Consider the following 12335-nt stretch of genomic DNA (forward strand, 5'->3'; position numbering starts at 1 on the left):
ACTCTGAAGCAGGATTGCCCCAATAAGGAAGTGGATCTTGTAGTGGTTGACTATGCAAGGGAAAAGGGATCTAGGTTCCTTACAGTGATTCCCCAACTGTGAAACTTTTCCTCCAGTCTCTCTTCAGAACACACAGCCATTTGTGCTGCTCCCCAGTCCTCATGCAAATGATGCAAAACTGCAGTATCCTTATTATATGGGTATACCTGGATCTGTTGCTCCTGTTGTTGTTGATGTATATTATTATTATAGTTAATTTTTAGTAGTTTGTTGGTTTCTTTGAAACGGCAGTTTGTAATATGGAATTTTGTTGCACAAATGTAAAAGTTAAACATTTCACCCCAATAGCTGAAATAACTTTTTGGATTCCACCAAAGTTGACAGCAATAAAGAGTACAAAAATCAACAACTGCCCGTACAATTGTTTTCTCTATTGTGGCTCCCACCTTGTGGAATGCCTTGTCTTTAGAGGTCGGGGGGTGGGGGGCTCCCACATTTCGGTCTTTCCACAAACTATGTCAAATGGAATTGTTCAGGAGGGCTCTTCTATAAAGGTAATAAGGCTATACGATAAGAGAATGGTTCAAGAAGGTACTTTATATAGGGAAAGGGACTGTAGACTATACCTCTATGGATGTATCTGTTTGCTGCACGTTTCATCCTGTTGTAGCCACATTATTTTCTACTGACATAATACAATTTTTCCGAATTATATCTGCACTAGGTATCATGTCTAACATGCTGTGCTTATTCATGTTTTTGTGATCCTGGTTCATTGCTTATTAGATATCTCTTCATATTGATTGTATCAATTTACACTTTGGAATCCGCTTTGGGTCTTAGTGAGAAGGGAGGACTAAAAATGTAATAAATAAAGAAAATGTTGAGCAGTGCTTCCCATATGCATTTAGAAAAGACAGACAGCTGCTGTTATCAATGGAGTGCCTGTATTTTCTTTTTCTTTTTTGGATGATGTTTGAGATATTGGTGGTAGAAGGAAGTATATGCAAAGAATCTAAAATTAGAATTGAAGTAATTCAAATTTTCTGCTTACAAATTTCTCCAGCATAGCTTTAATTAAATATATTATCTCCTGTATGGTGTAGATTAATGATTTATTTTCAGTGGGTCATCATTCTGAATGTATTATTCATCATAATAAAAAATTAATTGGAATATTAATGATTCATTATAATAGCAGTGATCCTGATGAATTCACTTATCCTGTTCACTCATAACTGAATCGTTCTTAAAGATAAAAATGTGCCAGAAATAATAGAAATACTTTCAGGATTTTAAAAATGTTTAACAAAATAATTGACCAGCAGAACAAACACAGCATTCATGGTACTAGTCTAGATCTAACCACACTGTAGAGAAAGCTTAAGTGCTTTTACATTTTCTTAGGAGGGAGCTGTGAATTTCACTGATTCCTCGCTTCTGCTGCAGCCTAATTAACCTCCTGAAATGTTGTTCCAAGGGGGTCAGCTTCAGGAACAGTGGGCAGTCCATTCTTGAAGAGGGAGTAGTTAGTTGATGGCCGGGGACGGTGCAAATGCGCCGCCTTCTGAGAGGCTTCCTTGCGGGGAAAAAACCAGTTAAAATTAATTTTAAAAACAACAACCCTGTGAAACTCCCCCACTGATTTTCATGGGGCTATGTCAGCTATTTTGCAGGTGTACAGTGGTAAGCTGCAGTACAGCAGTCCAAGCTCTGCTCACAACAGAAGTCGGTTTCAGGTAGCCGGCTCAAGGTTGACTCAGCCTTCCATCCTTCTGAGGTCGGTAAAATGAGTACCCAGCTTGCTGGGGGTAAAGGGAAGATGACTGGGGAAGGCACTGGCAAACCACCTGGCAAACAAAGTCTGCCTAGTAAACATTGGGATGTGACGTCACCCCATGGATCAGGAATGACCCAGTGATTGCACAGGGGACCTTTACCTTTTTAAATTGACATCTGCAAAACAGCGCTTTTCTGGGGCGAAATGGCTTTGGAAGCTGCCTAAATGCTCTGAAAGCTCTGTGTTTATCATCCTTCCTGGTTGTGCTCTGTTGTCTGTTTCCTTTCACGAAGTGAAGAAGGCTTCCTTTGCAGAAAAACTCTGTATCCCATTCCATCCCAGAGCCCTGCCATTATTGCCTATGAGGGACTTTGGGGAGGGGCTGGAGTGGCCGCTTTTCAACCAAATAGCACCATAATTGCATGAGAGCTAGGGCTGTCTGTCCAGTAAAGACCCCCAGGTTTCAAGCAAATTGAACCAATGGGTCCAGTTGTGTGGTATGATTGGGTTAGGACCATGGTGCTGAAGGAAGGAATTTTAACTCTTTCCTTTCTATACTGTATATTCAATTACTCTTCCCTTTCTTGTGTTTCTATAGAGAAAAAGGCATCAAATATTGTTTGAGACCTTTCCCATTATTGAGGCTGAATGAAGTGGGAGGGGATCACTGGAATAACAGTGCAAAAAAAATCTAGTACAACCCATATTGTCCCCCACCAGCACCTGCTTTTAGAGCCAAATGACATCTGAAGTTAGAGCTACATAACTCTAGCATTGCTCTTACTGTCTTTCCTTCTTTCATTCTCAACAAGCTATGTGTATACCGTTGGCAGAAAATAAACGATGGATTCCTAGGAGTCTAGCTGAGGCATTAGACAGTGAAATCAAAAAATTGAGCACTTATGGCATAAAGAAAGCTGTTAAGCCTATTTCAGAGTAGTGCAACCTTTATCTAGGTCCTTGACACTTGTAAAATACAGAGTGTAGCCAGCTAGCAAAGGAGTGCCTTGCCGCTGTACATTTGTTAACAAGTATCACAATTTTTTCACAATCAAGTGGCTTTTCAATATTTGTGGTGTATAATACACCACAATAGAAATGTCCCTAGAGGCCACCGACAATGGGGTTCCGGTATTTTATCCCATTTCGCGTCTGCTTCTTGGGTCGTGTCGATCCTATGTTGATTGTTCCGACTGGAACTTTTGTTCCGTTCATACAGTGTATGACTTCCTGCTTCTAATGGATGACTGGTTGCACTACTCTGAAATAGGCTTAACAGTTTTTTTTTAATGCCATAAGTGCTCAATTATTTGATTTCGCAGTCTCCTTTGGGGCACTAGTTATTTCTGTTTGACTACCAAACACCCAGCGAGGCATTAGATAGGGCTTCTCTCCAGGAGTCCTATAGCTCCTTGGTTTTCAGCTGAACTTGGGGAGCCTAACTTTTGGATAACCCACAATGATTACTATTTATGTATTTAAAATATTGATTAGTCACCTTTCTTCCTTCATGGAGCTCAAGGCTCTTCAATATTTATGTGCAGCTGCTTACTGAGATTGTAGCTTTGGGTTGTGTGTCTTCAGACAAGATGGAGGTGATGCTACCTGGGAAGGCTGAGACTAAAGGAGCAGTGCTTTTTTGTAAAAAATATCTATGTCTGCACCAATTTCCACCAATTCTCCCTGGAGGACTTGGGAGAGCCCCCCGCCCCCAAAGGTTCCTGTACTACTGAGTACTGATGACTACTGTCACAAAAAGACCTGTAGAGACAGCACTATCCACTCTGGGTAGAGTGAGGCTGGTATTCTCTGAGTTGGTAAAGAGTTGGTGTGATAGTGGAAAGTGTTTTCCAGCAATTGCATCAGGCATGCATGTTGGGTCCTCTTTTTTTGCTGCCTTCAACTTTTCTTAGCATTATTGTATTTTCCAATGAGTCTTGTCTTCTCATAATGTGACCAAAGTACAATAGCTTCAGTTTGGTCATTTTAGCTTCTAGGGCAAGGATGGGGAATGTCCGGCCCGGGGGCCAAAACCGGCCTGCGAAGACATTTTTAGTGGCCCTCAGGAACTCCAGGGCCCTGCCATTGAAACATGGCGCAGCAGGGCGGCTTCAGGAACAGTTTCGGGGAGGGCCCTGGAGCTCCCGAGGGGCACTAAAAATGTTAATCAGCGAGTGGAGGGGAGAGGGAGAAAGACACTTCCCCCAAGGCTGCCCCCACAGCCGCCGCCTGCAGGAACCCCGCGGCACACTTTAAAAATCCCTCTCACTGCCTCAGCTGTTGAGCGGCAAGAGGGGTTTTTTAAGTGTGCTGCGACGTTCCTGCATGCCGTGGTGGAGCGCACAACCCCGTGCAACCAGGCTTCAACCTTCCCGCCTTCCCACCCCGCCCCCAGAGTCGCCTAATCAGCTCCCGTGCGGATGCTCTGCCGCCGGGAGCGGCTGGCTTCTTCTCCCCCCCCCCACGCCACTCAACAGCTGACAGGCGGCAAGAGTGGTGGGGGAGAAGAAGAAGCCTGTCGCTCCCGGCGGTGGAGCATCCGCACGGGAGCCGATTAGGTGACGCTTGGGACAAGGTGGGGAGGTGGGAAGGTTGAAGCCCGGTTGCGCGGGGTTTTGTGCGCCGCCGTGTGTGTGTGTGTGGAGGCTTTTCTCTCTTTTCTTCCTCTTTTTCTGTCACTCTCTCTCCTTTCTCTCCTTCTCTTCCTCTTTTTCTGTCTCTTTCTTTGTCTGTCTCCCTCCGTCCTTTTCTTTTTCTCTGTCCTTTTCTTTCTCCCCCATCCATCCATCCATCCATCCATCCATCCATCCATCCATCCATCTCTCCCTCCCTCCCTCCCTCCCTCCCTTTGGCCATTTATGCATGGGAGGTTTTGCCTTGGATTTGCCACTCTCTAGACTGGATACACATTTTCCTGATCTGAATTCTCAAAACTCAACAGTAGGCACCCATGCAGAATTTTGAGAATTCAATTGGGAAAAATGTGCATCTAGAGAGCAGCAAATCCTAGGCAAAACCTCCCATGCATAAATGGCCTTTCTTTCTTTCTTTCTTTCTTTCTTTCTTTCTTTCTTTCTTTCTTTCTTTCTTTCTTTCTTTCTTTCTTTCTTTCTTTCTTTCTTTCTTTCTTTCTTTCTTTCTTTCTTTCTTTCTTTCTTCCACCCCAAAAACCTCCCTAGCCTCTCCCCTTCCACCCACCCCACACCCCACCGGGGGATCTAGACCGGTGTGGCCCCCCGAATGATGTGATAAATATGCAAATGGCCCTTGGCAGAAAAAAGGTTCCCCACCCCTGTTCTAGGGAGAGCTGCATTGGGTACCTCTGATCTATACCATGGAGTGTGCCATCTGAAACTGCCATTTTATCCACAAGAACTGAATTCTGTAATCTGGAGATCAGTTGTAATTCTGGGAGAACTCCAGGTCCCACCTGGAGGTTGGCAAACCTAGATGCAGTAGAGTAGTGGTTATTTATTTTCCCTCTATGCTGTGTAGGAGAGTTTGGGAAGTGAGGAATTGGGGTTGGAGAATGTGTATCTGAAGCACACATCTCTCCAGCCTTAATTTTATTTTCTGCCATTTCATAATACTTTAATCTGTGAAGGGCTTTGCCCCCTTCGTAGTTTAAAGAGTCTTTAAGGGCATTTACGTAATTAGGATTGGAGGAAGGCTTTTCTGACTCTAATTAATCCTTCTGCCAGGACTTTTTTAAAGCTTTAGAATCATCTAGGCCTTAAAAAATTATAGCATTTTGAATTGTCCTGGGATTGTGGGGTGGATTAGGTTGTGGGTGGAATATGTGTGTAATGCTGATGCTCTGTCTCAAAGAAGTTCCTCCCAAAACAGTTTCTCCCTCAAAAATTCCACAACCTTCTAGGGAATTTCCCCTCCTCTCTCTGGTGTTAATTATTTTTTTCTTTTACTGACACTCAGTTACGCTCAACATCCATGGCTCCTGGAAAACAGTGAGCATGCTTGGTGCTAATGGTACTGCTTTCCCCCCTTTCTTGGGGATTCCTAGTAGTCCTTGGCCCTGATCCATATCAACATATGAAAGCAAGTTTTCACATGTGCATTACTTGTCCAGTTGGTAGCTATGGTGGTAAATCAGGTGCACACACATTTGAATATGGGTACCCTTTATCCATACTGAATTCTTTTTCAGTGGGATATGCCTTTCTTTGAGTATGTGCCCTGCGGAGAAATGCATTTTATTTTGAGGCTTTGTCTCAGTACAACCCCCTACACCTGGTTTAAAAAATTTGTGTGTGTGAGCAGAAGATAGGCAGCAGTGGGGAAGTCAATGACTTCCAAGTATTGTCCATCATGCCCATGGCTCTAGCAAGACAATGAAATAGCCAGCTCATACCTTGGCTGGAATCTCACACCCAGAGGGTGACAGTGACTTGGAATGGAGGAGGATAGATAGGATCTTCCTAGCAACCCCAGGAAGGAGAGATTTGACTCACCAAGAGGGTGGGCAGAGAGAAGAGATAAAACCATTGGCATGAAAGGACGGGTCCATTTTGGAAGAACCATTTTGGGTTGATTCCATCTGGAGGAAGGAGCTCTCACACCTGGGCTCTACTTTGATGACCACCATTGCCACATGGACTCCGAGGTAATGGGAAGCTCCAAGGTAATGGGAAGCTTGTAGCTCGTTCTATTTTCAAAGCTTAAAGAGCCTGCCATAGAATAAGACCACCTAGGACATGTACATAGATGTGGGACAAGAAATAGTGTGTTTTCACCTCTCTTTTGTATTCTTTGCTCAGTCTGTTGCTATACAGATTATGCACATGGACTTTCTACTTTAAAGAAATTCTTTACTATTTTAAATGTTGGTGGTTGTTCTTTGTACGTCCACTGTTTGAACATGGTATTCAAAATGGCCTCCAGGGGAAGGGAGGTTGCTAGATTGATAATTCCCTGGGAATGCACAAATGCAGTAAACCGTCCCCATAGTAACCAGTCACTGGAGAGCAGGACACTAGATGGAGCCTTAATTGGCAATCAGAAGGGGAGCTGGAGGTGTTGGCTTTCTTGGCAGGTAATTCTGAAATTGATCAACTGGTGGCAGTGTATTGAAGGAGACGTGTGAAAGAACCCCTCTGAGGGTTGGGTGAACTGGGAGAGTGGTGCATCACCGGATGGAGATTTGGGTTGACCATTTGTGCCAAGATACCTCGGAGGGCCGAAGCAGAGCAAGGTCCATGGGTCAGCAGGGATGTTCTGCCACATACCACTTTCCGCAGTCTGGATTAAGTGTGTGTGTGTGTGTGTGTGTGTGTGTGTAAAGTGCCGTCAAGTTGCAGCTGATTTATGGCGTCCCCTTTTGGGGTTTTCATAGCAAGAGACTAACAGAGGTGGTTTGCCAGTGCCTTCCTCTGCACAGCAGCCCTGGTATTCCCTGGTGGTATCCCATCCAAATACTAACCAGGGCTGACCCTGCTTAGCTTCTGAGATCTGACGAGATCAGGCTAGCCTGGGCCATCCAGGTCAGGGCCTGGATTAAATAGTCAAGCACAAATGACTTTTTAAAAGTAGAATGTGTTTGCTTTAAGGCCAATGCTATTGTATGAGCTTCAAGGACTACATGTCCCAGTAGCCCTTTTAGCAACTTGAAACACGTTTAGTTTTTGTGCTATCCATGTTGCATTTGAAGATGAAAATTTGTAAAGCACAGATGTGTTCCTGCTACATAAGTAACCAGTGAAAATAATTGCCAAAGTGAGGGCTCTTACGCTTGATGAGACTGTGCAAATGAACACAGTCAAATATCTGTGCAAATCTGTTCACAAATAAGGTCCAGTGTTGTTTTTATTCAAATTGGGCACAGTTGTTTCCTGTTGCAGAAAAATAACTTCCAGAGAAAAATGATTAAATTACAGATTTTTTCCAGTTTATATTTTATTTTTTGACAGTAAATACAGTAGTGTGTTGTTCAGGAAATATGACAGTTATTAGAAGAATGCAAAGACAAGATATAATGACAAAATGAATATTAACCAAACAGTGGGACCAACAGAAGAAAGGATAAGGTGGAATTATAAGAAATATATATGCAAGGGAAACATTTATTAGCATAAGAGAAGAAAAGTGAATTGTTATTGTTACATAGTTATTGTTGCTTGTCTCCATGTTATGAAAAATACTTGGTTTCTCTTATATCTGGCTGAGCCTGATTAGCAGCATCTTCACTATCTCTTTGAAACGATAAATATTTAATACAGTGAATAGTTTTCTAAAAAATAAGCTTCAAATAATTTTGAAGTAGAAAGGGGTTGGCAAGGAACATAAAGGTATATCATTAAAGCCAGAGTTTCATAGTGCTGTCACTAGCGTGAGGAATGAATTTTAGGTCCTAGTTGTGATTTGAAATTGACAGCTAAATTCCCACATCTCAAGGTCCCTGAAACAAAATATCTGAACAAGAGTGGGTGGACAGAATTTCCTCCCATAGCAGAAGGCAATCAGCCAGCTCCCTTTCTGCGCTTGGGCTAATGAAGGCAAATAAGCTTTCTTCTCTCATCAGGAGCACATGAATTTGATTTCTCACTCATGGGGAATACCTTAACTCTGAAGGCATTGTTTGATATGTTCAGGTTTGTAATAGCTGGAGAGCCAGTGTGGTGTACTGCTTAGAATATTGGACAAGGACTAGGGAAACCCAGGTTCAAATCCGCACTTGCTATCAAAATTTACCGTGTGACCTTGGGCCAGTCATTCTGTCTCAGCCACCTCACAGGTCTGTTGTGAGGATAAAGTGAAGCACGGGAAAACCATGTATGCTGCCCTGAGTTCTTTTGAGGTAGGGCGTGATGAAATGCCCTAAATAAATAAGTAATCAGCTGGTTCATGGTGACAGAGAATATGAAAATTCCCCCTTAAACATGGCAGAGAAGATGAAACTTCCCCCTTGGCAGTTGTACAACCCTGTGAGAAAGGTTGGGCTTTAGTATGAGGGATTAAACAATTACTGAGAGAGTTTTAAGTGCTGCTTACAGGAAATTTTATGTATGTTTTGAAACTTAACTTGATCTTGGGGTCTGATTAGATGTGGTGGTGGCAGACTTGAGTTTCGTTCATGTGTCTACCCTGTTTGAATATAGAATACTGAAAAGAGAGTGGAGCAGAGGTGTGCAGGAGAGAGCTCCCCATACTTAACCTCCTGCTATGTTACTCCAGCAGTTTTTCTTCATTCCTGGCCAGCTTCAGAAGTCTAAAAGAAGAAAATGCCTTTAACAGGTGCAGATGTTGGAGAAGAGAGGGTTTAGCCGTACACCTTTGCTACTGTACCTGTTAAAGTAAGATGACCTCCTACAATATATATGTGAATGGGAAGCAAGAAGAAATCCCCGAGATACAAAGGTGGAGAGAGAAAATGGCTGAATACGCAGTGATGGCAAAGTTGACACAGCTGCTGAACAGAAGACCAGAGGAGGAGTTTCAGAAAAAAATTGAAATTATATTATGATTATGTTTAACTGCAATACTGAGCAGTAGACTAACTTGAATGTGAATAATAGCTATCCATAGAGTAGGCAATAATAACGAAGGGTAGATTATATAGGTGGTTTATTAGAACCAGGAATTAGCAGTGAGTAATTTGATCAGCTTTAACATATGGTAAACAGTGATTAAAAATAATCAAAGATTTACTGAGTAGTTATGCGATTGTGTAGTTAAAAATGATAATATTTGATTAAAGGCATGCAGTTTTTTTCATAAAGTAGATTTCTAATAATGACATGTTATTGCTCGGCTTTTGTTAAGACTGTAAATATATGGTTCGCTTCGGAAGGCATGATACACTGTATGTATGGGATTGAAAGTATGTTTTTTATTTTTTTTCTTTCAATAAAAATATGAATATATATATATATATTCATAATATATATATAATATAGTATATACACACACACGCACATATATAGTATATATACATATATACATATATATATACTGTATAGATAGATAGTATATACATATACATATATATATAGTGTGTGTGTGTGTGTGTGTGTGTGTGTGTGTGTGTGTGTGTGTATATATATATATATATATATATATATATATATATATATAGTACACACACACACACACAGATATATGGTCCACAACAAAGAAGCAATGAATACAATTATGGTTGTGGTTTCTGTGCAGTCCCACATATGGGCTTCTTTTTAATTTAGTTTTTATACAAATTATTTGTATTTGATTTGATTACATGATGTATTGTCCACCTTTCTCACAGAGACTCAAGACTGATTACGCAGTGTAGGTCAATGTGATCAACAAGATGGGGACACATGTATTTTAAGGCAAATGTAAATTAAGGCTACTGGTGTCACAGACCAGCTTGGCTGTCATTTTCTTTCAGCCACTTGTTCTTCCCTCTCTATTTAGGACTACTCAGGATGGGCACTTAGCATCATCTTCAAAATGGTGATGCTCATCTCTGCCACCACCCCCCTTTAGCTTTTTAACCAGGCTTTAAAAAAAACCCCTCATCAGCCAAGGCTCAACTGGGCTGAGGGGTGTTGTGGGGCTTTGGGTAGTAGGCTGGTAAGATTCTTGTCAGATCAGCACTTCTGTGCTGATGTGATGAGAAGAAGAAGTAGAAGAGCTGGTTTTTATACCCTGGTTTTCTCTACCTTTTTAAGGAGGCTCAAACCAGTTTACAATCTCCTTCCCTTCCTCTCCCCACAACAGACACCTTGTGAGATAGGTGGGGCTGAGAGAGCTCTGAGAGAACTGTGACTAGCCCAAGGTCACTCAGCAAGCTTCATGTGTAGGAGTGTGGAAACCAACCCTGTTCTCCAGATTAGAGTCCACCACTACACCATGCTGGCTCTCTGAGTAGGAACAGGTGGAGAGGGGTGGTGCCAGCAGCAAATGGTGTGGAGATGGGATATGTGAATACTCTCCCCATGTGAAAGCAACCCAAGCTATTTGGAATGACAAAATCTAGGGAGAAATTTGGATAAGGAGAACTTTGTGAAGCATCCCTAATTAATTAGCCCCATGCTGAAGCTGAGAGAATAGAAGCTTGCCCAAGGCCATGTAATTAGTTCAATGGCAAGATTTCAGCTACAGATTTCCTAATAAATGTAAATATGACAAAACTATTAAAATTATATAACTGTAATACTGAATATATTTGTCAGTTTTTTCATGTATTTATTTATGTTATTTATAGTCCCCCTTTCTCACAGGGACTCAAGTCTTCACAGCTATTGGATCCATCTATTTTCTTTCATAACTCAAATGATTGTAAAAAGCTAATGTGCCCAGTGTTCAAAATAGCAATAGATGCAATAACTACCAACCCAACAATGTGAATATTTACTTTCTGAAAAGTAGTGAGAATCCACATTAAAAATCCATGTCCCAGTCCCAAACTGGTGAATATGACATCTGGGAATGTTAGAGGTACCAGGGCCTATTTCAAGAAGTTCTAGGCCCATAACAAAATGTCTTCCAGGGAGACCTCTCTTGCATCTTGCATCTGCTGGACAATTTCCAGAAGGGAGTAGGGGTTGTGCTTTTGCACAGAAGGGTTGCACTTGCCCCTCACTACTGAGCAGCAGCTACTTCTCCCACCTCAACTAGCAGTTGTATAGCTCACAAGTAAACAGGTGAGCGGGTAGCACTAAGCTCTCCCTTACTGGATGTTGCAGTTATGGCTGCTGCTCCTCACCTGGGACAGCTGCCAATCATTCAAGCAGCGTGGTTGTAGGTGAGTGATCACTGGCTCCACCCCCTTCCTGCTGTTAGCTTATGTGTCAGCAAAGCTTGCCTATTGTGCAACCTGTCCACCTCTTCTTGGCAGGGGTAAGGGCACTATGTGTTCTTCCACACCTCCTGGGCAGCCAAAGCCTTATCAGGTGTGAGTGTCCAAAGTATCTCTAAGTTCATCTATTAAATGATGGAGAGTATGATTCTGCTTCCTCTGCAAACATCAGCCACTCAGTCCTCTTACCTCTTGTCTTTAAAGTTTCTTTTCAATCTCTGTTTTTTAATAAAGCCTTTATGGACCCAATAGATTGGTTTTGTTGGTAATTCCACTGCCATCTCATTCCGTTTTACTTTACTAGAATACTCTGCTCAACTCTGATGTGTCCCCATTTTCCTGTGTTGCCCATTTTATGTAACATGAAGAACCTTCAAGCAGTGACTTTGCTTTTGTATTCTGAATACTCTATACTAATGAGTCTAAATCAATGTTAAATAATAGTAGAAGTGAGCACTGTGAAAACTGCTATTTGATTTTGCAACTCTATTATTAAATATAGTCGTAACTTCTCCTGCCAATGAAATCCATCAAAAATCCGAGTATTGTTGCCGTCGGGAATGACAGTGTGAGTCAACATGGAAACCATCTCCTCAGGCTAAAAGTTGAGCCTCTGAGAACTTATCACAACTATCTGCTATTTTTCAAAAGAAGGAGATATTACATCTACCTTAGAGGATGTTTCCTTTCCTTTTATTAAATATATGTGGTCATGAAAGGAAGATTTGCCATGAAAGTATGTTTGGAATTGCCATAGTA

General features: G+C 41.9%; 1 protein-coding gene across 1 annotated transcript in view; it reads left to right on the forward strand.

Moving 5' to 3' along the window:
- RYR2 (ryanodine receptor 2) overlaps positions 1 to 12335 on the forward strand; it is a 308323-nt gene that overhangs the window by 3840 nt on the left and 292148 nt on the right. The gene's annotated exons all lie outside the window — the stretch shown is intronic.

The sequence above is a fragment of the Euleptes europaea genome, chromosome 7 (genome assembly GCF_029931775.1).
Source record: "Euleptes europaea isolate rEulEur1 chromosome 7, rEulEur1.hap1, whole genome shotgun sequence".
NCBI classification, from domain to species: Eukaryota; Metazoa; Chordata; class Lepidosauria; order Squamata; family Sphaerodactylidae; genus Euleptes; species Euleptes europaea.